Below are 26,014 nucleotides of genomic sequence, written 5' to 3'. Positions count from 1 at the left end.
AGCTGCTAACTGGAAATGATCCACGTCAAGAGGAAGAATTGGGTTAACAAAGTTCAAAGGAGTTGGACATCAAACATGAAGATGCAAAGTTTAGAGTTTGCTTTGTTCCAGTATTTCCTCGCTGTTTTGGAATGGTAATGTATATCCTGTGATGCTGGAAGTATGTGATTCGCTTTTTAAATTAGATTTTATAGGGGATTACAGCTAAGAATTTACATGAATCTCAGAAGATTTTGAACTTGGACTTTTAAACTTTGTTAAGACTGTGATAGACTCTGGGGATTTTTGATGTTAAACTAAATGCATTTGCATTATGTTATATCTACCAGCTCCTGGGAACGTGTATTGGATATAGTGGTTAGGGTAGATTTGGTTCCCATAGATTCATGTCTTTGAATGTGCTTGGCCCAGGGAGTGAGCCTGTTAGAGGGTGTGGGCTTATTGGAAAAGGTATGTCCTTGTTGGAGGAAGTACGTTAGTGTGTAGGTGGGTTTTGAAACCTCCAGTGTTCAAACTCTGCCCAGTGTGGACAATACTCTCTTCTTGGCTGCCTGGAGATCAAGATATAGAACTCTTGGCCCCTTCAGCACCAAGTATGCCTGCATGATGTCATGCTTCCTATCATGGACTGAACCTCTGAAACTGTAATCCAGCTCCAATTAAATGTTTGTCTTCATAAGAATTGCCTTGGTCATGCTGTCTCATCACAGCAATAGAACACTAAATAAGAAACTTGAAAAAAATAGCATACGCCTAAAATGAAAACAAAAACAAAATCCATGTTACAGAAAACAACCAAGAGTAGAAAGTTCTTCAAAGCTTTGCAAATAGTAAGGATCACAGTGAACTGACTGTGGTAATCATCATTTGAAGTAAGTATGCGGAATGAATATTTTAGGAGGCTGTCTTAGATGTTGGAAATGAGAGTATGAAAAGTAATTCTACTTCACTTTAGACTTTGTTTTATTTCTTGAGTCAAGGTCTCATTAAGATGTCCCAAGCTGGCCTTGGATTTGTGTTTATCCTAGCTCAGACTCTGGGACGGAATAACATGCTGTCCTTTTGTACTTACTGTTAGATATGCTTGAGGGCAAGTAAATAATTGGTGTTTCTTTTTGAATATATTCTGGCTAATAAATGACTTATAGCAAGAAAAATGGGGAAGGATAACATGTGAATGTATACATTCCCATAAAGTCTTAATAACCACAATACATTTCAAATTTTCAATTTGGGAAAGTTTACTTAAAAAGTTGGATACATATTGGAGTAGTTTAACACAGAGTATTCGATATTTCAGTAAGGGCTTTGTAGGGTGTGGTGGGTACAGTGATCTAGGTTAGAGTTTATTTACATAAGGATTAGCATTTATTAGATTTTTTGTATAAGTTTTTTGATCTTTTTGTACAACATACTTTTATCTTTGATGAAGGGAGCCACTTAACGTCTTTTGCCCCTGTTCTGCCTTTAGAAGCAGGTGTTATAGAGACGATGAGTCATCATTTAGATGGGAGGGAGATAAGGAACATATAAAGTCTGAAGACTTCATATAAGGGATTTTATTTTACACGTAGAAAGCTTATTTTCTCTGAACAAATGTCTATTTCCTTTTCTAATTCTTTTCATTTTTCTTACTTTTGTTGTTTTTGTTTATAAAAAAGACAAACATTAAAGAATTTCAATGGGAAAGACTTTCTTAAGTCTGATTCCCTACTAAATTAAAAGAGGAATAGTATAAATTGATTATAAATAAACCCCTGTCACCCAACTCATTTCCAATTCACCCCTATCCTTACTCACTAACCATTATGACATTAAAGAAAAAACTTTCTCAAGATCATTTACTGGTACCCAAATATTCATAGATATGTGCTCATTTTCAGAAGCATTGCTCACTTACTTTCCACACAGGCCAAATTCTTAGAGAAAAGACTACCCTCTTCATAGAAACCAATAATTTCTGATAACCATGTAGGTTTGGGTGGGGCTGTTTGCCCACTTCCTTCATGGGATTTGGTCTGGCTTTGGATTGTATGGGCTTCAATTATACTTTCACAACTACTGTGACTTAGTATGTCCATCTGTCCTGCTGTATCCTGAAAATAATATTTCTTTATATTCATTTCCAACTCTTTGCTCTTGAACTATTCCCCATTCCCACTTTGCCTTGATCCCTGTGCCATGGAGGTGGTATTGTCCTATTTATGTTCCCTATAGGGTTAAGTATTCTGTACCATGTCCTCTGTGTTAATCATCATTTACTGCAAACAGAAACTTCTTAAATGTGAAGTGAGAGACACATTTTTCTATGTGAGTGACAATATGTCATTAGGAGTCAGTTAAATGCTACATCCATTTAGCAGTATAATAGGATTAGGTTATGCATTTTTTGTTAAAATAACCTAATGGATGTTAGAAGTCAACAGATGAAGAAAAATGCTTATAATTCTCAGAGGGAGTGAGGCATCATTATAAAATGATTTGGGGATTCCTAATGTCTTCAATTTTATGTGTATAATGTAGTTATTAATACCGATACTATGCATGAATCAGGTTACCTAATATAATTCATCTGTTATGATTTCTACATAAAAGTTGCAAAACTGGTAGGTGATGGATTGTATCAAGATGAACCTGAACTGAATATCTCCTTGCCTACCACTGTCTGTCAGAAACTCATTGAAGGAGAGGATAAAACCAAGCACCATATGTTATAGAAGGGCATGGCCACAGAAGTAGCTGTGGATGCTCTTGGTGAAGAGTGGAAGGATTATGTAGTTCTGGTCAGTGGTGGTAATGAAAAACAAGGTTTTCCCATGAAGCAAGGCATTTTGACCCATGGCAGAGTACACTTGCTGTTGAGTAAAGGGCAGTTTTGGTATAAACCAAAGAGAAATGGAGAGAGGAACTACTGTTCATGAATGCATTATGGATGCAATCTGAGTCTTCTAAACTTGGTTATTGTATAAAAAAAAGTAGATATAGACTGGGACTGACAGATACGACTGTTCCTCATCACTTGGTATCTAAAAGAGCTAGTAGAATCTGAAAGCTCTTTAATCTCTCTAAAGAAGACTGATGTCTGCCAGTATGTTGTCAGAAAGCTCTTAAATAGAGAAGGTAAGAAGCCCAGGTACAAAGCAACCAAGTATAGATTCTTGTTACTCCACGTGTCCTGCACACAAATGTCGATGTATTGCTTTGAAGCAATAACATACTGAAACAAAAGAGAAGTATGCTGCAGAATAAGCTAAACTTTTGGCTCAGAGAATGAAGGAGGCCAAAGAAAAGTGGCAAGAGCAGATTGCTATGAGACGTAGTCTGTCCTCTCTGAGAGCTTCTACTTCTAAGTTTGAGTCCAGTCAAAAATAAGGCTTTAAGAACAACAAATAATCGTATCTTGAAAAAACGTCAAAAAAGCTTACTAGGTTGCAAGCAGGCAGAGTACCAGGGCCTCTGTAGCTAGTTGCCTTTGAACCTAGCTGAAAATGATGTATATTATAAAATATTCATTCTTTTATAAAAATATTAAATACAATAAAATTCTTCAGTTCTTGATGTTTCCATGCTTTTTTTTTTTTACATTTTTTTTTATTAACTTGAGTGTTTCTTATATACATTTCGAGTGTTATTCCCTTTCCCGGTATCCGGGCAAACATCCCCCTCCCCCCTCCCCTTCCTTATGGGGGTTCCCCTCCCAACCCTCCCCCCATTGCCGCCCTCCCCCCCCACAGACTAGTTCACTGGGGGTTCAGTCTTAGCAGGACCCAGGGCTTCCCCTTCCACTGGTGCTCTTACTAGGATATTCATTGCTACCTATGGGGTCAGAGTCCAGGGTCAGTCCATGTATAGTCTTTAGGTAGTGGCTTAGTCCCTGGAAGCTCTGGTTGCTTGGCATTGTTGTACATATGGGGTCTCGAGCCCCTTCAAGCTCTTCCAGTTCTTTCTCTGATTCCTTCAACGGGGTTCCTATTCTCAGTTCAGAGGTTTGCTGCTGGCATTCGCCTCTGTATTTGCTGTATTCTGGCTTTGTCTCTCAGGAGCGATCTACATCCGGCTCCTGTCGGTCTGCACTTCTTTGCTTCATCCATCTGGTCTAATTGGGTGGCTGTATATGTATGGGCCACATGTGGGGCAGGCTCTGAATGGGTGTTCCTTCAGTCTCTGTTTTAATCTTTGCCTCTCCCTTCCCTGCCAAGGGTATTCTTGTTCCCCTTTTGATAATCATTTCTTTCCCATATTTTAACTAAGTTTTCAAGTCCCTCAATGTGCACTAAGGTTCACTTAGGCGATAGCATCACTGCACGTTCCACTAAAGAAAGTCAAGTGTTATCAAAATAATACAGGGCCAAGTGTATGAGCAGTCTGAACTAGCACTATTCCACAGAAAAGGTGCAGAATGATTCTTTTTCATTTATTTTGTAGGAGAAAAAATACAAATGTGATTTGGTTCCGTTAAAAGCTAGATTTTTAACCTTCAGAATAAAACAGTAAATGATTTTTTATAGTTAATAATTTTAATAATTCAATTTCTTTTGCTTAAATATGATTTTGCCTCAAAACAAGCTTGTTTACACAGTAGGAACAAGTGTAATTTTCCAATCTTTTCAGAGCAGCGACATCTGTAAACGTTCTCCTATTTCTCCATTCTTATTACACCCTGTAGGTTCAATTTATTTACATATAAAGATGCAAAGAAATGTGGCTGAGAGTACTCGTTCATACTAATGGGTAAGGTTGCTGGATAAAAGACTGGTATTTACGAGGAACACGAAAAATGGGGTGTAAACTTCACCAGTTAAGTATGTTAGATATTACCTTCTTCATAGATAATAGTGTCTGAATCTAGCTTGTGCAAATAGTGAATGCTGGGGGAACAATTCTTTATATGACACAGATAGCAACAGTCTACAGATTTCTTCCCAGAGTTCTATCATGACAAGCAGTTATGTGCACACAAAATTAAGTCAGGTTTTATGATCCTGGAGTATGCTACTTGTAGCATTCCCTTTTTGTTCTCAAAATGGGGAAATCACATGCAGAGTCAACTAAAGGAAGTAAAAAGTTTTATGTTGAACATCTGGACTATAGCTATAACTAGTTAGGTTACAACTAGATCTTAATAGAGAAGACACTTGATCATATTGGTCTTTATACTATTCAAAAAATGAAATTATTTTTCTCACATAATATACCTGATTTCACTTTCCCCTCCTTCTACTACTCCAAGTTCCTCATTCCTCCCCTCCCATCCGAACCCTTTCTGTCTCTCATTAGAAAAGATCAGGCTTCTAAGGAGTAATAGTAAAGTGAAATATAGCAAGAGAAAAGGTAAACTAACTCATTGGAGTGGACAAAACAAATAAACAGACTGAAAAGAGCCCAAGAGAAAGCGCAGGAAACTGAGACTAACATGTTCACACACTAAGGAATCCCCTTAAAAACACAAAGTTGGATTCCAAAATATGTATGTAAACACATGTAGAATAACAATAGATAATAAAAAAATCATAAAAAGTAAAAATAAGAATAAAATTGCAAAACAATTATATGTGTGTATATATGTAATATATGCGTTTATTGTGCATATATTTTCTGTATATATATAATCTTAAAGGAAAAGTCTGATGCAACATTGTAAACAAAGACTCTCCAAAGATGCCATTAAGTTTGTTTTCTACATGGTATCTACTGCTGGGTATGAGGTATATACTGAAGAATACATTTTTTCCCCAGTGAGACTCCCATGGAGGAAACTAACTTGTCATATTCAAGTGGTTGTCAGTTAGAGATTGCTCCTGGGTTAGGGATAGGGGCATGTGGCCATTTCTCCTTTAAGCCCTAGAACATTATTTGTTGTGGAGAAATGCAGTCTCTGTGCATGCCGCCTAACTCTGAGTTTCTACGTGTGGTGATCTTGATGGTTGAGAGGACACTATTTTCTTGGTGTCCTTCTTTCCCTCAAGCTCTTATACTCTTTATTGCTCCTCTTCTGCGGTTACATGTGAATCCTGAGGGAAGGTATTTTATAGAGATGTTCCAGGGTCTCTCACTCTCAACACAGTTTCCTGCTGTTTGTTCCCACATCTCTCACAGGAGAAAGCTTCTCTGATGATGGTTGTGTAAGGCACTGACCTATGACTATAGCAGAATGTCATTAGGAGTCATTATATTGCTACATTATTTTTATTGTTTTTTAGAACAGTAGTATTTGGTTTTGTCCTAGGTTTCTGGTCAACTCAGTCTAGGTTTCTCGGTCACCCAAGCAGTATTAAATAAGGTTTCATTTTATAGAGTGAGCCATCATTTAATATCAGATATTGACTGGATATTCGTGTGTCCTCAGTTTGTTTCCTTTTTTTCCCCCCAAAGCACAGGCCATTTAATATACAAACCATGCAGATACAAATGAAACAGAGCAGAGTCATAAATGAGTATAAGGAACAAAGGAAGATGTGGTGACGGCACATCGGGTTAGTGAATGGTATCTTGCTCCCTGCACTGCTGAAGAAAACTGAACAGTACAGAAGCTTGTTTTCCATTTTACTTTCACTCTCCTTTCTCCACTAGGAAAACTAGAATGTGACATAGCTAAGTTTACTTATAGCGTTGATTTGGACCTGTTTTAGGATGATACGTCAGGTATCCTTGGGCTTCTGTCTGAACTCACAGACTCCTCCTTCATTGCAATTTATGTGTAATTTGTCCCTTTTAAAGCTGATGTGCTGTATTTAGAGGATGTGGGCTCCATCTTCCTTACAGTCCTTGTTGGAGTAGCCTTGTTGGTGAATTTCTGTCTTGACCCATTTTTTATTTTGTAGTGAGTTATAAGCTGTATGTTGTTGATATTAAGTTTTAATTGGTAGAGGCTAGAGAGAATGCAATGTGATATTTCAATTTTCTTGTCTCTGTCAAGACTTGCTTTATGTCTGAGTATGTGCACAATTTTGGAGAAAAGTCTGTGAGGTGCTGAGAATAAAATTATTCTTTTGTTTTTAGGTGAGATGTTTTATAAATATCTGAGAGAATTATTTGGTTTATAACTTTAATTGGCTCAGCATTTTTCTGTTTCAAGTTTGTGTGGATGACCTGTCTATTGGCCACAGTGAGGAACTGAAGTGTCCAAATAGCAGTGTGTGAGGGCCAGTGTATGATAAGCTACAACAGTGTTTATTTTACAAACAAAGATGTAGTTAAGTTTGGTGCATGGATAGTTACCATTGTAATGTCTTCTTGGTAAATTTTTTCCCTTGAGAAATATCTAGTATCCTTCCCTACTTCTTTATATTATTTTTGGTTTAAAGTCTATTTTGTCAGAAATTAAAATGGGTACAGCAGATGGCTTCTTAGGTCCACTTGCTTGGAATATCTTTTTCCATTTTTTACCCTGAATTGATGTCTATCTTTAATGTGAAGAGGTGTTTCTAGGATATAGCAGAAGGATACAGTTCTTACATCCTCTCTCTTTCTCTGTCTTTTCATTGAGTAATTGAGATATCAATCAAGAGATAACAATCATTAGTGTTTGTTGATTTCTTTTACTTTGTTGCTTCGTCTCTGTTCTCTGTGTTTCTGTGTCTCAGTTTCTGCCTCTCTTTGTCTCTGTCTCTGTCTGTGTCTCTCTCTTAGTCTCTGTCTCTCTCTGTCTCTGTCACTCTGTCTCTGTCTGTATCTCAGTCTATGTCTCTGTCTCTGTCTCTTAGTCTCTGTCTCTCTCTGTCTCTGTCACTCTGTCTCTGTATCTCAGTCTATGTCTCTCTCTGTCTCTGTCTCTCTCTGTCTGTGTCTGTCTGTCTGCCTGTCTGTCTCTGTCTCTGTCTCTGTCTCTGTCTCTCTCTCTCTCTCTCTCTCTCCATGTGTGTTTCCATTGTTTGATTGGATATTTTATTATTTATATTTCAAATGTTATCCCCTTTCCTGGTTCCCTGTCCAGAAACCCCCTATGCCATCCTCCCTTCTTCTATGAGGGTGTTCCCCCTCCTAAAACACCCATCCCTTTCCCACCTCCCTGACATTCCCCTATGCTGGGGAGCCACCCTTGGCAGGACCAAGGGCTTCTCCTCCCATTGGTGCCCAACAAGGCCATCCTCTGCTACATGTGCAGCTGCGGTCATGGGTCTGTCCATATGTACACTTTTGGTAGAAGTGTTGGGTAGGGGTGTTGAATTTTGTCAAATGCTTTCCCAGCATCTAATGAGATGATCATTGTTTATTTTTCTTTGAGTTTGTTTTCTAGTGGACTACATTGGTGGATTTCTATATATTGAAACATCCCTGCATCCCTGGGAAAAAGCTTATTTGATCATGATGGGTGATCACTTTGATGTGTTCTTGGATTCGGTTTGCAAGAATTTTATCGAGCATTTTTGCATTGATATTCATCAGGGAAATTGGTCTGAAGTTCTCTTAATGGAGACACAAAACAGCGGAAGGGATGGACAATATGCTGTAGACTGTAAAAGATGCTTGATGTCATCTAGACTAGTACACCTAACAAAATTTAAATAGCTATAAATAAAGAAAATTAGGTATTTCCTAATAAATTCAAATTTTATAATATCTATCTAATAATTCCTACCTGGAGATAGTAGTAGAAGGAAAAATAAAGTCAAGAAAGTTAACTAAACACATGAAAACACAAGAAATAAATAATCTTACACCAGCAACTAAAAATGGAAACACTTGCTTCACCTCTCTGTATCCAAATCCGCTGGGAAAAGCTGGTCTCCAGAGGTGCTGTTGCAAACGCTTAGAAGAGGGTCAAGCCACTGTCAGAGAAATCAAAACAAGCTAACATGAGAGACAATCTGATGACAAGAGGCAAGCACAGGAAACTAAGCAACAGAAACCAAGACACATCACAGTTCTCCCAGCAAAGCAAATATTGGATATCCCAACACACCAGAAAAGGAAGATTTGGATTTAAAATCACATCTCATGATGGTGAAAAAGGACTTTAAGAAGGACAAAAATAACTCACTTAAAGAAATACAGGATAACACAGGTAAACAAGTAGAAGCCCTTAAAGAAGAAGCATAAAAATCCCTTACAGACATAGGAAAACAAAACCAAACAGGTAAAAAAATTGAACAAAACCATCCAGGATCTAAAAATGTAAAGAGAAACAATAAAGAACCACAAAGGGAGACAACCCTGGATATAGAAAACCTAGAAAAGAGATCAGGTGTCATAGAAGCAAGCATCACCACAGAATACAAGAGTTGAAGAGAGAATTTCAGGGGCAGAAGATAACATAGAACACTTTCACACAACAGTCAAAGAAAATGTAAAACACAAAAAGCTCCTAACACAAAACACCCAGGATATTGAGGACACATTGAGAAAATCAAACCTAAGGATAATAGGTATAGAAGAGAATGAAGATTACCAATATAAAGGGGCCAGAAAATATCTTCAACAAAATTATGGAAGAAAACTTCCCTAACCTAAAGAAAGAGATGCCCATAAACATACAAGAAGCCTACAGAACTCCAAATAGATTGGATCAGAAAAGAAATTCCTCCCATTACATAATAGTCAAAACACCTAATGCACAAAACAAAGAAAGAGTTTTAAAAGCAGGAAGGGAAAAATGTCAAGTGACATATAAAGGCAGACCTATCAGAATTATACCAGACTTCTCACCAGAGACTATGAAAACCAGAAGTTCCAGGGAATATGTCTACATACCCTAAGAGAACACAAATGCCAGTACAGGCTACTATATCCAGCAAAACTTTCAATTAATGTAGATGGAGAAACCAAGATATTCCATGACAAAACCAAATTTACACAGTATTTTTCCATAAAACCAGCCATACCAAGAATAATAGATGGAAAACTCCAACACTAGGAGGGAAACTATACCCTAGAAAAAGCAAGAAAGTAATCTTCTTGCAACAAACCCAAAGAAGATACTCACAAAAACATAATTCCACCTCTAACAACAAAAACTACAGAAAACAACAATCGCTGTTTCTTAATATCTGCTAACAACAATGGACTCAATTCCTCAATGAAAAGTTGTAGACTAACAGACTGGGTAAGGAAAGAGAACCCAGCATTTTCTGCATATAAAAACATACTTCAGAAAAAAAGACAGACTCTACCTTATAGTAAAAGATGGGAAAAAATTTTCCAATCAAATTGTCCCAAGAAACAACCTGGAGTAGCCATTCTAATTCAAATAAAATCAACTTTCAAACAAAAGTTATCAAAAAAATAAGAAAGGACATTACATATTCGTCAAAGGAAATATCCACCAAGATGAACTCGCAATCCTGAACATCAATGCTCTAAATGCAAGGGTACCTAGATTTGTAAAAGAAACCATACTAAATGTCAGAGAACAAATTGCACTTCACCCAATAATAATGGGAGATTTCAACACCCAACTCTCATCATTGGACAAATCATGGAAACAGAATCTGAACAAAGACATAGAGAAACTAAAAGAAGTTATGAACCAAATGGATTTAAAAGATATTTATTGAACATTTCATTCTAAAACAAAATAATATACCTTCTTCTCAACACCTCATGGTACCTTCTCCAAAACTGACCATATAATTGGTCACGAAACAGGCCAGAACAGATACAAGAAGATTGATATAATCACAGGCATCCTATCAGATCACCATGGGCTAAGGCTGGTCTTCAATAACAACAAAAGCAACATAAATCCCACATAGATACAGAAGTTGAACAAGCCTCTACTCAATAATAACTTGGTCAAGGAAGAAATAACGATAGAAATTAAAGACTTTTTAGAATTTAGTGAAAATGAAAGCAAAACATACCCAAACTTATGGGGCACAATGAAAGAATTGCTAAGAAGAAAAGTCATGGCTTTGAGTGCCTGCAAAAATAAACTGGAGAGAGCATAAACTAGGAGCTTGACCTCACACCTAAAAGCTCTAGAACAAAAAGAATCAAATACAGCCAAAAGGAGTAGACAGCAGGAAACAATGAAACTCAGGGCTGAAATAAACCAAGTAGAAACAAAAAGAACTATACAAAGAGCCAACAAAACCAGGAGTTGGTTCTTGCAGAAAATCAACAGAATGTATAAACACTTACCAAACAAACCAGAGGGCACAGAGAGTGTGTCAAAATTAACAAAATCAGAAATGAAAAAAGGAAGACAAAATAACTGAATCTGAGGAAACTCAGAAAATCTTCAGATCCTAATATAAAAGTCTACATTCAACAAAACTGGAAAAATCTGGATGAAATGTACAATTTTCTAGACAGATACTATGATTCAAAATTAAATCATCAGATAAACCATCTCTAAACCATCCCATAACTCCTAAAGAAACAGAAACAGTTATTAAAAGTCTCCCAACCACAGGACTAGATGGGTTTAGTGCAGAATACTATCAGACCTTCATAGAAGACATAATACCAATACTGTCCAAACTATTCCACAAAATGCAAACAGAAGAATCACCACTGATTTCTTTCTATGAAGTCACAATTATGCTTATACTTAAACCACGCAAAAAAGGGAACTTCAGACCAACTTGAACCAAAAATACTCAATAATATCCTCACAAACCGAATCCAAAGACACATTGAAACAATAGTTTACTATGAACAAGAAGGCTTCATTCCAGTGATGCAAGGATGGTTCAATATATGGAAATCCATCAACTTAGTCCTCTATATAAACAAACTCAAAGGAAAAAAAAACACATGATCATCGCATTAGATGCTGAGAAAGCATTTGACAAATTTCAACACCCCTTCATGATAAAAATCAGGAATTCAAGGCCCATAGTGAAAGCAATATGCAGCAAACCGGTAGCTAACATCAAACTAAATGAAGAGAAATGAATTAATCCCACTACAATCAGGGACTAGACAAAGCTGCCCACTCTCTTCCTACATATTCAATATAATTCTCGAAGTACTAGCCAGAGCAGTCAAAAAACAAAGGAGGTCAAAGGGCTACAAATTGGAAAGGAAGAAGTCAAATATCACTACAGATGATATGATAGTATACTTAAGTGACTTCAAAAATTCCATTGGAGAACTTCTAAGCCTGCTAAAAAGCTTCAGCAAAGTGGATTGATATAAAAATAAAACAAATCAGTAGTCTTCCTGTACTTAAAGGATAAACAGGTGAAACGACACCCTTCACAAGTCAAAAATAATATAAAATACCTTGGTGTGAGTCTAACCAAGCAAATGAAAGATCTGTATGACAAGACCTTCAAGTCTCTTGAAGAAAAAACTTGAAGATCTCAGAAGATGGAAGAAAAGTTAGTATTAATATTGTAAAAATGATGGTCTTGCTGAAGCAATCTACAAGCTCAATGCAATCCCCATTAAAATTCCAACTCAGATCTTCATAGTTAGAAAAAGCAATTTTCAAATTCATTCGGAATAACAAAAAAAACCAGAGGATAATAACAACTATTCTCAACAAGAAAAGAATTTTTGGGGGAATCACCTCAAGCAGTATTACAGAACAATAGTGATAAAAACTGTATGATATTGGTATAGCCACAGGCAGGTAGAAAGATGGGATAGGCACTGGGGAAAACTTCTTGAAGAGAAGAACACCAATGGCTATGTTCTAAGATCATGAATAGACAAATGGGACTTCATAAAATTGCAAAGCTTCTGTAGGACAAAGTCACTGTCATTACGACAAAATGGCAACTAACAGATTGGGAAAAGATCTTTACCAATCCTACATCCGATAGAGATGTATCCATTTTATACAGCAGACTCAACAAGTTAGACTCCAGAGAATCCAATAACCCTATTAAACATGGGGTAGAAAGCTACACAAAGAATTCTCAACCGATGAATATTGAATGACTGAAAAGCTCCTAAAGAAATGTTCAAAATCCTTAGTCATCAGGAAAATGCAAGTTGAAACAACCCTGAGACTATATCTCACAGCAGTCAGAGTAGCTAAGATCAATAACACATGCGACAACAGATGCTGGCTAGGATGTTGAGAAAGAGGAACACTCCTCCATTGTTGGTGAGATTGCAAGCTGGTAAAACCACTTTGGAAATCAGTGTGCATTTACCTCCGAAAATTGGACATAGTACTACCTGAGGACCCAACTATACCATTCCTGGGCATATATCAAAATGATGCTCCAATACATGCCAAGGACACATGCTCCACTATGTTCACAGCAGCCTTGTTTATAATAGCCAGAGCTGGAAAGAATCCAGACATCCCTAAACAAAAGAATGGATACAGAAAATATGGTACATATACATAATAGAGTACTAGTACTCCTCAGCTATTAAAAACGACTTCATGAATTTCACAAACAAATCGATGGAATGAGAAAATATCATCCTGAGTGAGGTAACCTAATCACAAACATGGTATGCTCTTACTGATAAGTGGATATTAGCTCAATTGCTCATATTACCCAAGATTAAAATCCAAAGTCCACATGAAGCTCAAGAAGAAGGACAACCAAAATGTGGATGCTTCAGTCCTTCTTAGAAGGTGGAACCAAAATATTCATAGGAGGAGATATGAAGATGAAATTTGGAGCAGAGCGTGAAGGAAAGGCCATTCAGAAGTGCATGCTGACAGGAGCCTGACACAGTTGTCTCCTAAGAGGCTCTGCCAGAGCAGGGTAAATACAGAGGTAGACTAAACTAGTCATCCATTGTACTAAGAATAGAGTTTCCACTGGATGAGTTAGAGAAAGATTGAAGGAGTTGAAGGCTTTTGCAACTCCATAAGAACAACAAACCAACCAATCAGAGCTCCCAGGGACTAAACCACCATCCAAAGAGTGCACATGGACAGACTCATGGTTCCAGTTGCAAATGTACCAGAGGGTGGCCTTGTTGGGCACCAATTGGAGGAGAAGCCCTTCTTTTTGCCAAGACTTGACCCCTCAGTCAGAGCCGGGATGTGGGAGGTGGTGGGTGGGAGAACACCTCATAGAAGAAAGGAAAGGAGGGATTTGATAGGGGGTTTATGGATTGGAAAGGTGTTAGAGTTTGAAATGTACATAAATAAAAAATTTAAAAAAGAAGACCGTCATAATTCTGATAGGTCTTTGTTTATATATTACTTGTTCTTTTTCCCATTGCAGCTTTTAATAGTTTTTATTTGTTCTGTATATTTTGGTTTTTATTATTGTGTCTGAGGGAGCCTTTCTTTTTTTGTCTACTTCTTTTGGTATTCTGTATGTTTCTTACACCTTGATAGGTATCTTTTGTGATTTTATTGAGAAAACTTTCTGTGACTTTGACCTGGGTTTCTTCTGCCTCTATCCCTATTATTCTTAGATTTGGTCTTTTCGTACTCTTCTGGATTTTCCCGGATGTTTTATTTCTGATGCTTTTTAAATTGAACCTTTTCTTTGACTTGGGTATCCACTTTTTCTATCCTGTCTTCAATATTTGAGATTCTCCTTTTTTCTCCTGTGTTATGTTGGTGAGGTTTGTCTTTGATATTCCTGTTTGAGTTGCTAAATTTTTTATTTCCAAATTTCCCTCAATTTTGGTTTCTTTGTTGATTTTTTTCCATGTTCAGGTATTCAACTGTTTTAACCATTTCCTTTTGTCTTCATAGATTTCTTTCAGGAGTTTAGTCTTTTTTTTTTTTTTCTTTAAGGACTTCTATCATGTCCTGAAAGGATATTTCAAGGTCTTTTTCTGTGTTTCTTCTATGTGGTAATGCTCAGGGAATTACTGGGGCTGAGATTAGGGATCAGATTTAGAGATATAGAGAAAGAAGATCCAACTAAGATCTAACAGTTAACTGTGAAGATCTACAGTTAACTGATCTGCTATCCTGACTGGAATGGTCTGATGTTTCCTAGGGAGTGACTGCTGGAGTTGGGGATAAAGCAAGGAGTCAGGTAAGGACATTAGTAGGGGAAGATCTGTTTTATTTATTTTATTTTTTTATTTTATTTTATTTTATTTTATTTTATTTTATTTTGGAGCTGGGGACCGAACCCAGGGCCTTGCGCTTGCTAGGCAAGCGCTCTACCACTGAGCCAAATCCCCAACCCGGAAGATCTGTTTTAGTGTGACACTCCATTATTTTATTTGAAAATCCTTGGAGGTCTTGTGGAGGACATGCTTGTATAATTAAGGCAGGAATTCATTTGCATAAACAAAGAGCAGAGGTGGTGGTGGTGAAGTGGCCATGACGACGGGAAGAGCAAGGGGGGAGTTGGGGGCAGATTTCTCAAAATACATTGTACAGTTTTAGGAACTTGTGAAAAATAAAATTAAATATTTAAGCATTATGGGGAACTTTTTTTAAATTTGATAACAGTTCATAATCAGCCAGCTAAAATAGGTCAGTATTTAATCCCAACTCCTGATCTCTGTGTGTTTGCTGTTGGCCTGGTCTACCTAGTCACTAGATTCTAGGGAGCACCATGATAGCCAGGGGAACCTAGTGAGATCCCTAAGAAACAAATTATAAAAGCAGTGTATACTGGAGTGGTAAGTAGCTCAGGCATTCATTAATCCCACTCAGAGCTTTGTTCTTGCCATTGAGGCAGTTGTGCTGGCTGGTTTTATGTCAACTTGACACAAGTCATTTGAAAGGAGGGAACCTCGATTGGATTGAGAAACCCCCTTCATTAGTTAAAGCTGTGGGCAAACCTTTAGATCATTTTCATAATTAGGGATTGTTGTGGAGGGCCCAGCCCATTTTGAGTAGGGCCAACCCTGGAGTAGTGGCCGTGGGTTCTGTAAGGAAGAGACTGAGAAAGCCATGAGTAAGCAGCACTCTTGCAAGGCTTTTTCATCAGCTCCAGTCTCCAGGACCCTGTCCTGTTTGAGTTTCTGTCCTGACTTCCTTCAGTTATGTTCCATGAGGTGGAAGTTAAGACTGATAAGACCTTTCCTCTGCAACTTGCTTTTGGTTGTGGTCTTTCATTATAGGAATAGAAAGGTAACTAAGACTGGGCTCCCTACACTTCCCTTTTTTTGTTAGACATCTGGTGCTTTCATGGTGAATTTTCTGGCACTGTCTTTAGTTTATGGCTAGAAAAAGAAGTACTGGGAGAACAGAGGCTAAAACCCATAACTGAGCTACATTATGCTCTTCCAGAATTCTCTCATAAGCTCTGCCTCACTGGCTCTGCTTATATCTTACTGAGTTTTACCATATGGCTACACTTTTTGCATGACAAGCTAGAGACTGAAGTGCAATTACTGTTTGTGTGTTTGCTGGATTTCAGCTGAGAGCAAGGCCAAAGCAGACAAAACAGTAATTACACTACCTCTGAATGAGGAAACAAATCAAAACTTTGCTGCAGTGTATCCCCTGGTCTCTAAAGTTCTACATACCTGTGTGTGAATATAAATATGTATACACAAAGAAATGGAGAAAATATTTATTCATCCTCAGGACAATATTTCTTTATTCATTTACAGAAGATGTTTTCTATTTAAACCTAAACATTTATACATTGAAATAATTCAAGTTATTTAAGTAACTCTCGGGTTGCATTGCCCTTTTCTTGCCCTGATGAAGTATCTGGCAAGAGACCAGAACTTATTCTGGTTTCTGGTTGAGAAGGCACTTTCCATCATGGTGGGAAGGCAGAGTGGCAGGGGTGAGAGGCCAGCTGCTCACATTGTATCTGCAGACTGGAACAAGCACAATATACTCAGCTTCCTTCTCCATTTTGCTTCAGTCTGTCACTGGAAGAGTCCCACCTACCCTTCTGGTGGGTTTTCCCACCTTAATTAACCTAACTGAGATAATCAGTTCTAGATATGCACAGACTTATGTCTCTTGTCATCCTAGATCTTGTGAGGTTGGTAATTATACTAAGCCTTCTGTGGTGGTTTAAGTAACAAATATCCTCCACAGGCTCACACAGTTGAGCATTGTTCTCACTTGGGGGCACCATTTAGGAGGTGATACAGTTTTACTGGATGAAGTATGCCACTGGGAGTAGGATGAGAAAAGCCATACCTTTGCTTTACTGCCAAAAAGCAGTGTGTGGTAAATAAGATGTGCTCTCCCAGCTCAGGCTGCCATGCTTGTCATTTGGACTCTTCTCTCAGGATCAGTGGGACAAAATAAACATGTTCATGCATAAATCACCATAAATCTCTGTGCTATATCACAGCAGCAGAAAAGTAGCTAACACACAATCCCCCATGTGACAAACATCTTCAAAGTCAGAATGTGAGGAAGAATGAGTAAGAATGGGGACATGAGGAGAGTTGGGCTTAAAATTTCCTCTTCAATATTATCCTGAGTGAGGTGCATATTAGATACAATGCACTGATCATATTAGTTATAGGGCTTGATAAGTTCTACACATGTGTCTACTTGTATGTATAATAGTTAAACCATTCAGGATATGAATTGATTCCTTCATATCCCATATTCTGAAAGTTCCTTTACATCCTTTTGTGCTTTTATTTTGTCCTCATAAAACCTAGCAACCAATAAACTGATTTTAGTAACTATAGTGTAGATTGTATTTTCTAGAATTTCAGCCAACATTTTATGTACTTTTCTGTGTCTGGACTTTTTAGCATTCATCTTCATACCAGAGGAAGGTCTGAGAATTTCAAGACTGACCCATGCAATTTCCCAAAATTCTAGATCATTGGTCCCATGTCACCAGTGTCCATTTACTAAATGCTCCATCTATTCTTTAGTTTCATCAGTCTTCTGATGTCTGTAATTGTATGAGTTTTATTCTGGACCCTCTACTTTATTTTGTGTCTGTTTTGTATTTATACCAGGTTGTTTTGGTGACCATGATTCTGTAATATAACCAAACAAAAGTACTATTGTACTTCTACCTCTATTTTTTTCTTGTTTTGTTTTTCTTTTCTGACTTCAATTGTTTCAACTATTCTGGAAATTTGTTGTTCTCACATATGAATTTTAATAATTATTTAATAGTTCATCAAATACTCTTTTTGGAATTTTGATGGTGATTTGATGGTGACTGCATTGAATCTAAAGATCATGATCAGTAGTATAGTCACATTTTATAATATTATTTTTTCTAGTTTATAATCATAGATATTCTCTTCATCTTCTTATAATTTCTTCAGGTTCTTCAGTATTTAAAAATATCATTGTAGAGGTTTATCTACTACTAAATACATTTTACTTTTTGAAGATATAATAAATGGCATTTTTCATGTCATGTTCTCAAGCAATCTCTTTATTGGTATATAGAAAAGCTACCAAATACTGTCATGATTATATACCCTGAAAAATGCTACTTGATCTACGTATTTATAGTAGATTCTTTATTTTTTGTATAAGAACATGTTGTTTGCTAACAGAAATACTTAGAATTCTTGATTTTCTGTTTTTATTGGTTCAATTTCATTCTCTTATCTTAGTGTTCTAGATAAGACACTAAGCATCAGATAAACAAGATTAGTGAGAGTGAATACATTGCTTTCATTTCTGAAATGTTTTCAGTGTTATCCTCATTGAGTATGTTAGAGTTAGTTTTGTCAAATATTGCTTTATTATGTTGAACTTGCTACTTATTTTTTTAGATTATTCAGGGCTTTTACACTGAAACTGTGTCACACTTTTTACAGTATTTTTTCTGAATCTGTTGAGATGATCAAGAAATTTCTGAGCCACAAGTCTATGTGTTCTGCTACCTTTATTTATTTATGTATCTCACACCATCCTTATGTCCTTGGAATGGAAGTACTTGGTCCTGATACATAATCTTCTTAATGCATTCCTGGATTCAGTTTAGTAATATTTCTTAAGAATCTATGTGAGAACCTATGTTTATGAGGGAAATTGTTCTATAGCCTTTTCAATTTTTGTGCCCTTATCCAGTTTTTATGTCTGAGTGACACCAGATTTGTAGAGTGAATTTAGTAGACGAAAATACTGAAATTGCTCTAAGGAAACAGAGAAAATGTACTTCAAGATATAGGAAGAAGCATAAGTTTTCTGAGTTGCAATATAATGTTAAAAAATAATATAAATTGGCAAGTCTGGTTACATACAATTATGGATCATTGACCAATTGTGACTTATTGTAATGATCTCTTTATTGTGCAAAAGGATGATGTTGCAAAGAAGGGTGAGAGCTAGAGCTCTCTTGTGAGTATCTCTTACATGTGAGTATGAGGACAGGTACTGAGTATACACTTAGAAATTATCCTAGTTAAGTGAATTGGTAATAGTAGATTCCCTTTCAGGTCTTATAGCTTTATCAGTCATTTAGTAGGCTAGGTTTAAAGTGTTAGGCATGAATTTTCTCCTACTGATAAGGCCTTAAGTCCAATTAGATGACTCCTGGTTGCTCCCAGCGTGTTGATACCATCATTGTACCCTTCAGACAATCACACCATTTTGTTTATTGTTATTTTGCATCACAACTAGGTTGAATACTGATTATTTTCCTTCTTCGGTAGCTTGCATGGTTCTTTCTGTTACCATTAGAGCTAGCTCTCAGGGAGAGCCTTCCAAGTCAATTTCAAGTCAATTCCTCCAAGTTCTGTATTCAAAATGTATGGTGCCTTCAGCAATAGAATAATACTTCCAGGGTTTGGAAAATAGCCAATGTTGATTCAATAGCCTCTATTGGTTTGGGGTCTCATGGAGTCCTCTGACCCACAACTGTAAAAGAAGTTTCCACTGAGGACTTTGTTTTGTGGGTCTAGATAGTTTGTAGGTCTTTGGGGAACACTGTCTTAGACCAGCAATATTTGAGGTAAAAATTAAATGTAAGGAATAATTAAGTGATAGCACTTATTTCCCTTCTGCTTCTGTTGGTTTAGGTCCCTAGGCATTCATTGGTTATGTTCATTGTCCCTGTGGCCACCCACGTTAAAGTCTGACTTGCCTCTTGGAACTTTTTCTTACTTCCAAGTTATTTTCATCTATTGTGCTTTGACAAAACCTCAATCTTTAAAAGCAGTTCATATCTGCTAATTGTTTAGGTAGTAAATTTCTTTACATCCCAGAGGCATTTCCAATTTTAAGAGGAAATGTTTAATATTTCAAATTAATTTGCAAATGCAAACATTTAGATGATAAAATATGTTAATCTATGGAAGGCATCTGGGAAAATGTACTTAGGGCTGAGGGTAAACTTGTAGTTTGGAATGGGAACATCTCCCAATAGCCATCTGACTTGTGTTCGTGAGTTTTAATTTTTCTTGTCTAATTTTAGTTTAAAATGAAAGTGTGAGGTACCCAAATCCTGTCCAGAGACAACTGGTCTTCCAGGAGTGCTGACATAACCAAGGCCACAGGTGAGACCACTACCACTGTTCCAATAGTCAGTCTGCCAGGAGGCCACAAAGCACAGGAACCACTGATGAGCAAGGAATAGGATAAAACCTGTTCACATATGTTCCCTGGAGACAAGCGTGTACCACAGCTATCAGTATCCAAATCTTAGATGGAAAGAGCTCTTTCCCAGGAGCCCTGACACACTTTAGATCACAGGCTCAAAGGCTCACAGGAGGGACAAGCTCCAGTCAGAGACAGAAAGACAAGCTAACACCAGAGATAACCATATGGCAAGAGGCAAGTGCAAGAATCTAATCAACAGAAACTGAGGGGACTTGGAATCATCAGAACACAGTTCTTCTACCACAGCAAGCCCTGGATAAGGCAACATACTGGAAAAGCAATATTCTGATTTAAAAATCACATCTCATGATGATTATAGATGACTTTAAGAAGGACATAAAAACTCCCTTAAAGAAGACAGGAGAACACAGGTAAACAGGTAGAAACCATTAAAGAGGAAACATAAAAAATCCTTAAAGAATTAGAGGAAAACACAACCAAATAGGTGAAGGAATTGCAAAACACCATATAGAATCTAAAAATGGAAAGAGAAGCAATAAAGAAATCACAAAGGAAGACAATCCTGGAGATAGAAAACCTAAAAAAGAGATCAGGAGTCATAGAAGCAAGCACCACCAACAGAATACCAGAGATAGAAGAGAGAATTTTAGGGGCAGAAGATACCATAGAAAAAAATTGATATAACAGTCAAAGAAGTGCAAGCTCCTAACCCAAAACCTCCAGGAAATCTAGGACACAGTAAGAACACCGAACCTAAGAATAATAGGTATAGAAGAGAACAAAGATTCCCAAATTATAGGGCCAGTAATATCTTCAACAAAATTATAGACGAATACTCCCCTAACCTAAAGAAAGAGATGCCCATGAACATAGAACAGAACTCCAAACAGACTGGACCAGAAATGAAATTCCTCCCGTCACACAATAATCAAAACACCATATGCACAAAACAAGAAAGAATACTAAAAGCAGTAAGGGAAAAAGGTCAAGTAACACATTAAAAAAAAACCTATCAGAATTACATTAGACTGTTCACCAGAGACTCTAAAAGCCAGAAGATCCTGGGAAGATATCATACACTGCCCAGGATAGTGTGCCCAGCAAAACTCTCTTAACATAATTGGAGAAACCAAGATATTCTATTACAAAAACAAATTTAAAAATATCTTTTCACAAGTTGATCACTTCAAAGGATAATAGATGGAAAACTCCAAAGGAGGAGGGAAATTACCCTTTAGAAAAAGCAAGAAAGTAAGCTTCTTTCAAAAAACCCAAAAGAAGAGAGCCACACAAACATAATTCCACCTCTAACAACAAAAATAACAGGAAGCAACAATCATTCCTTAATATCTCTTAATATCAATGGACTCAATTTCCCCCATAAAAAGACAGACTAACAGACTGGATATGGAAAGAGGGCTCAGCATTTTGCTGCATACAGGAAAGATCACCTCAGTGACAAAAACAGAAACTACCTCAGAGAAAAAAACTGAAAAAATTTCCAAGCAAATTATTCCAAGAAACAAGCTGGAGTAACCTTCTCATATCAAATAAAATCAACTTTCAACCCAGAGTTATCAAAAATGATAAGGAAGGAAACTATATACTCATCAAAGGAAAAATCTACCAAGAAGAACTCTCAATTCTGAATATCTATGCTGCAAGTGCAAGGGCATCCACATTGATAAAAGAAACTTTATTAAAGTTCAAAGTACACATTGTACCTCACACAATAATAGTGGGAAACTTCAACAACTCAATTTCACCAATGGACAGATCATGGAAACAGAAACTAAATAGAGACTCAGTGAAACTAACAGAAGTTATGACCCAAATGGATTTAATATATATCTAACGAACATTTCATCCTAAAACAAAAGAATGTATCTTGTTCCCAGCAATTCATGGGGTCTTCTCCAAAACTGACCATATAATCAGTCACAAAACAGGCCTCAACAGATACAAGAAGACTGATATAATCCCATGCATCCTATCAAATCACCACAGAATAAGACTGGTCTTCAATAACAGAAAAAAACAAACAAAAGAAATTTCACATACACATGGAAGCTGAACAACTTGCTACTCAGTGATAACATGGTTAGGGGAGAAACAAAGAAAGAAATAAAAGGCTTTTTAGATTTTAATGAAATTGGAGGGACAACATACCCAAACTTATGAGACACAAATGAACAGTGCTAAGAGGAAACTCATAGCTCTGAATGCCTTCAAAAGAAACTGGAGAGAGCACACACTGACAACTTGGCAGTACATCTGAAAGCTCGAGAACAAAAAGAAGTGAGTGCACCAAAGAGGAGTAGACAGCAGGATATAATCAAACTCAGGACTAAAATCAACCAAGTGGAAACAAGAGAACTATACAATCAGTCAAGAAACCTTGGAGCTGGTTATTTTAGAAAATCAATAAGATACATAAACCCTTAGGGAGACTAAACAGAAGGCATAGAGATTGTATCTAAATTAACAAAATCATAACTAAAAAGGGAGACATAACAGCAGAATCTAAGGAAATTCAAAAATCATGAGAATCTACTACAAAAGCCTATACTCAACAAAACTGGAAAATCTAGACGAAATGGACAATTTTCTAGACAGATACCAGGTACTAAAGTTAAGTCAGAATCAGATAAAACAGCTAAACAGTTACATAACCTATAAAGAAATAGAAGTAGTCATTAAAATTGCCCAACCAACCAAAACAAAACAAAAAATAAAACAATATAAATAATCAAAACAGGACTAGATTTTATTAGTGGAAAATACTATCAAACCTCTGAAAAAAAACTAATACCAATACTCTCCAAATTATTCCACAAAATTGAAACAGAAGGAACACTGCCCACATTCTTTCTATGGAGCCAAAATTATGTTTATACCTAAACCACACACAGACCAATGAAAGAAAGAAAGAGAATTTCAAACCAATTTCTCTAATGAATATTGAGGCAAAAATACTCAATAGAATTCTTGTAATCTGAATCAAAGAACACATCAAAATGATCATTCACCAATATAAAATAGGCCTCATCGCAGGGTTGTGGGAATGTTTCAATATATGGAAATCCATCAATTTAATCCACTATTTAAACAAACTTAAAGAAAAAAATGATCATTCATTAGTCACTGAGAAAGCATTTGACAAAATTCAACACCCCTTCATGTCATACATCTTTGAACTATTAGAAGTTAACCACCCATCATGAAACAGAGTGTAAAAGCAATATACTGTAAACCACGAGCCAATGTCAAACTAAATGGAGAGAAACTTGAGACAATACCACTAAATTCAGGCACTAGACAAGTCTCCCCACTCTCTCCCATCTATTCAATATAGTCATTGAAGTCCTAGCCAGAGCAATTAGACAACAAATGGAGGTCAAAGGGATACAATTTGAAAAGGAACAAGTCAAAATATCACTACTTGCAGATGATATGAAAATATACTTAAGTGACCCCAAAAATTCCACAGCAGATGGACATAACTACAGGGACCTAGACCAGCCTAGACAATAATTTATTGTTATTAATTAATAAAATAATAAGGGGGAGATGTAGAGGGCCGCAATAACTTTCGCCACCACAAGATGGCGCTGACTTCCACTGTGCCCCACGTGGAAGGCCAGGATAGCTTTCTCCATTAGAGGCCTTTGAGTTTCTAGTTACTGCCAGAGGGTGTCAGAGGTCGCATGGGAGCTGTCCAGCTGTAACAGCAAAGCAGAGAGCGTTGGGGGAGGGGCAAGGCGGCATGTCAGAAACAGGATGGGATAAAAAATTAAAGAGCTCAAGGGAAAAAGATAACAAGCAGACAGTCCCCTCCAATGTGGAGGCGAGAGATTGGGGAAAAAACGCCCTGGGAGAGAAAAAGGGAGGAAATAAAAGGAACACAATATTTTGGGAGAAAAATTTTGTCTTTGTGCTTGTAAAAGGTGTGATTAGGCTCTGGAAGCTTCACAGAGTCATACTGATCAGACTTGATAGAGGTACACAGCCTGAAAATTTATTCAGGAGAATCAAACAAAAGGACATCTCAACGCCCATGCACAGCTTGATGGAGTTAATGTAATTGGGTTGTGAGTGGAAATATTCAGGACTGTGTTTCACTTCCATACCATTTGTGAATGTCAGTCGTGCTGCTCAGATAATATATCTCAGTATCTTACAGGAATTGGGTTTCAACACATTGATGGACTAGTCCATGAATTGAGACAATCCATCGTCCATATCAACTCCACTCGAGTGGATAGTCACCGTGAAAGTGGTGGGAAAGGGAAAAATCCTACCTCTCTGCTGACACCATCTAGTTTTTTCCCTCTTTGTCTATTGTCTGTCCTTGGTGCACCAAGCTGTCCCTGTATGTCAGTTTATGTCTGTGGTTTTTGTTTCTGTTGCTTAAATGTTTTATGTTTCATGTTCAAAGGAAAAAATGGTAAAAACTTTATCTGCCAATCATTCACACCTTGATTTGGTTCTAACTCGTTTCAAAAAAGGAACAAATGAATAAAAAACAGTTTCAATCGGCCTTTAGAGCCCTGCACCTATAGCTAGGAGCATAGTTCAGCTGTCGAAGCTGCCCGGGGGTGAGCGTCTGCATGAGCTGATCTTAAAGGCACCAGCAGCTCTTCAGCTTCTATGGTAATAAAACTGATAGCTGTTTCTCTTAGAAAAATCCCTGACTTATTATTTGACTCAACAGGTGACAAGGTGCTTCTCTTAAAATCATAGCTAAAAAGGTAAAAATGGTGCTTGGTCTAAATATTAAAGATATGTGTAGCCACTTCAATTTTGTTTCTCATTGGTTTTAAATGTACAAATATGCTCTACTTGCCTTGGTCATAGATTGTTGGCTTTCAAGTTATTGGATATGGTTAAAAAGGGATAATATTTGTAACAGAAAGTTGACATAAAGCTGGTAATTTGGATAAAGTCATTCTAGACAACATGTGGCATGAGCCAACCTAGGGAAACAGGTCTAAATTGAGATAATATTTTTATGAAATTCTTATTCTAGAAACCAGGTTTCTAAAAGAATTTAGGACAATGTCTCTTTGTTGAGGTATTAGAGACCACACCATCGTGTGTTGGTATGTAGGAATTGACAATCAAACTTTGTAACATGAAGGATAGACTGGAGACTGGATTTTGAGACTAGATCGTTTGTTGGAGGTTGAGTTTTGCTTTCCAAAGTTGTGGTTTGCCCTGAAGCTATCTGTATTTTGATGCTAATTTCACTGCCCCAAGAACAGCTGCCTAGTCAGTACTCAGAACTCAGGCGACTTTCCAAAATTGTGGCTGTGCTCTGGTGTTACAAGGAGAACTTAAAGATTGTGATTAAGGATTGCCAGTGTTACATTGACTAACTCAAACTTATTTGTAATTAAGAAAAATCAAACAGAGATTGTTACAGGATTTACAAAGGATTGATGAGGTTTTAGAACTTGTGAGAACATTACAGCCAGTTTGTTTACTACAACTGCCATTTCAAGATAGATTTAGAGGATTGATTTTGAGTTTTCATTTCGTGAGCTTGCTTATAATTTTAGAGAGCCCATAAAGTGATATCATTAGAAATGGCTAACAGCCTTATATTATGTAATTTTGTTACTTCTTCAATGTAAAAAGTTAGAACTTTAAATCTTTCAGTGTATACGGAAATTTTTACTACAAACTTTTGCTCTCAAAATGAGCTTTAATATTTGGGGA

At 36.9% G+C, this 26,014-nt stretch overlaps 1 pseudogene; it reads left to right on the top strand.

Annotated features, from left to right (window-relative positions):
- The first annotated feature begins 386 nt into the window (after positions 1–386).
- Rps6-ps11 (ribosomal protein S6, pseudogene 11) lies at positions 387–3,372 on the top strand (annotated as a pseudogene).
- The last annotated feature ends 22,642 nt before the right edge of the window (positions 3,373–26,014 follow it).

Source organism: Rattus norvegicus, chromosome 4 (assembly GCF_036323735.1).
Source record: "Rattus norvegicus strain BN/NHsdMcwi chromosome 4, GRCr8, whole genome shotgun sequence".
Taxonomy (NCBI): domain Eukaryota; kingdom Metazoa; phylum Chordata; class Mammalia; order Rodentia; family Muridae; genus Rattus; species Rattus norvegicus.
The sequence above is the reverse complement of the archived record's forward strand: the minus strand, read 5'-3'. Positions and strand labels throughout refer to the sequence as shown.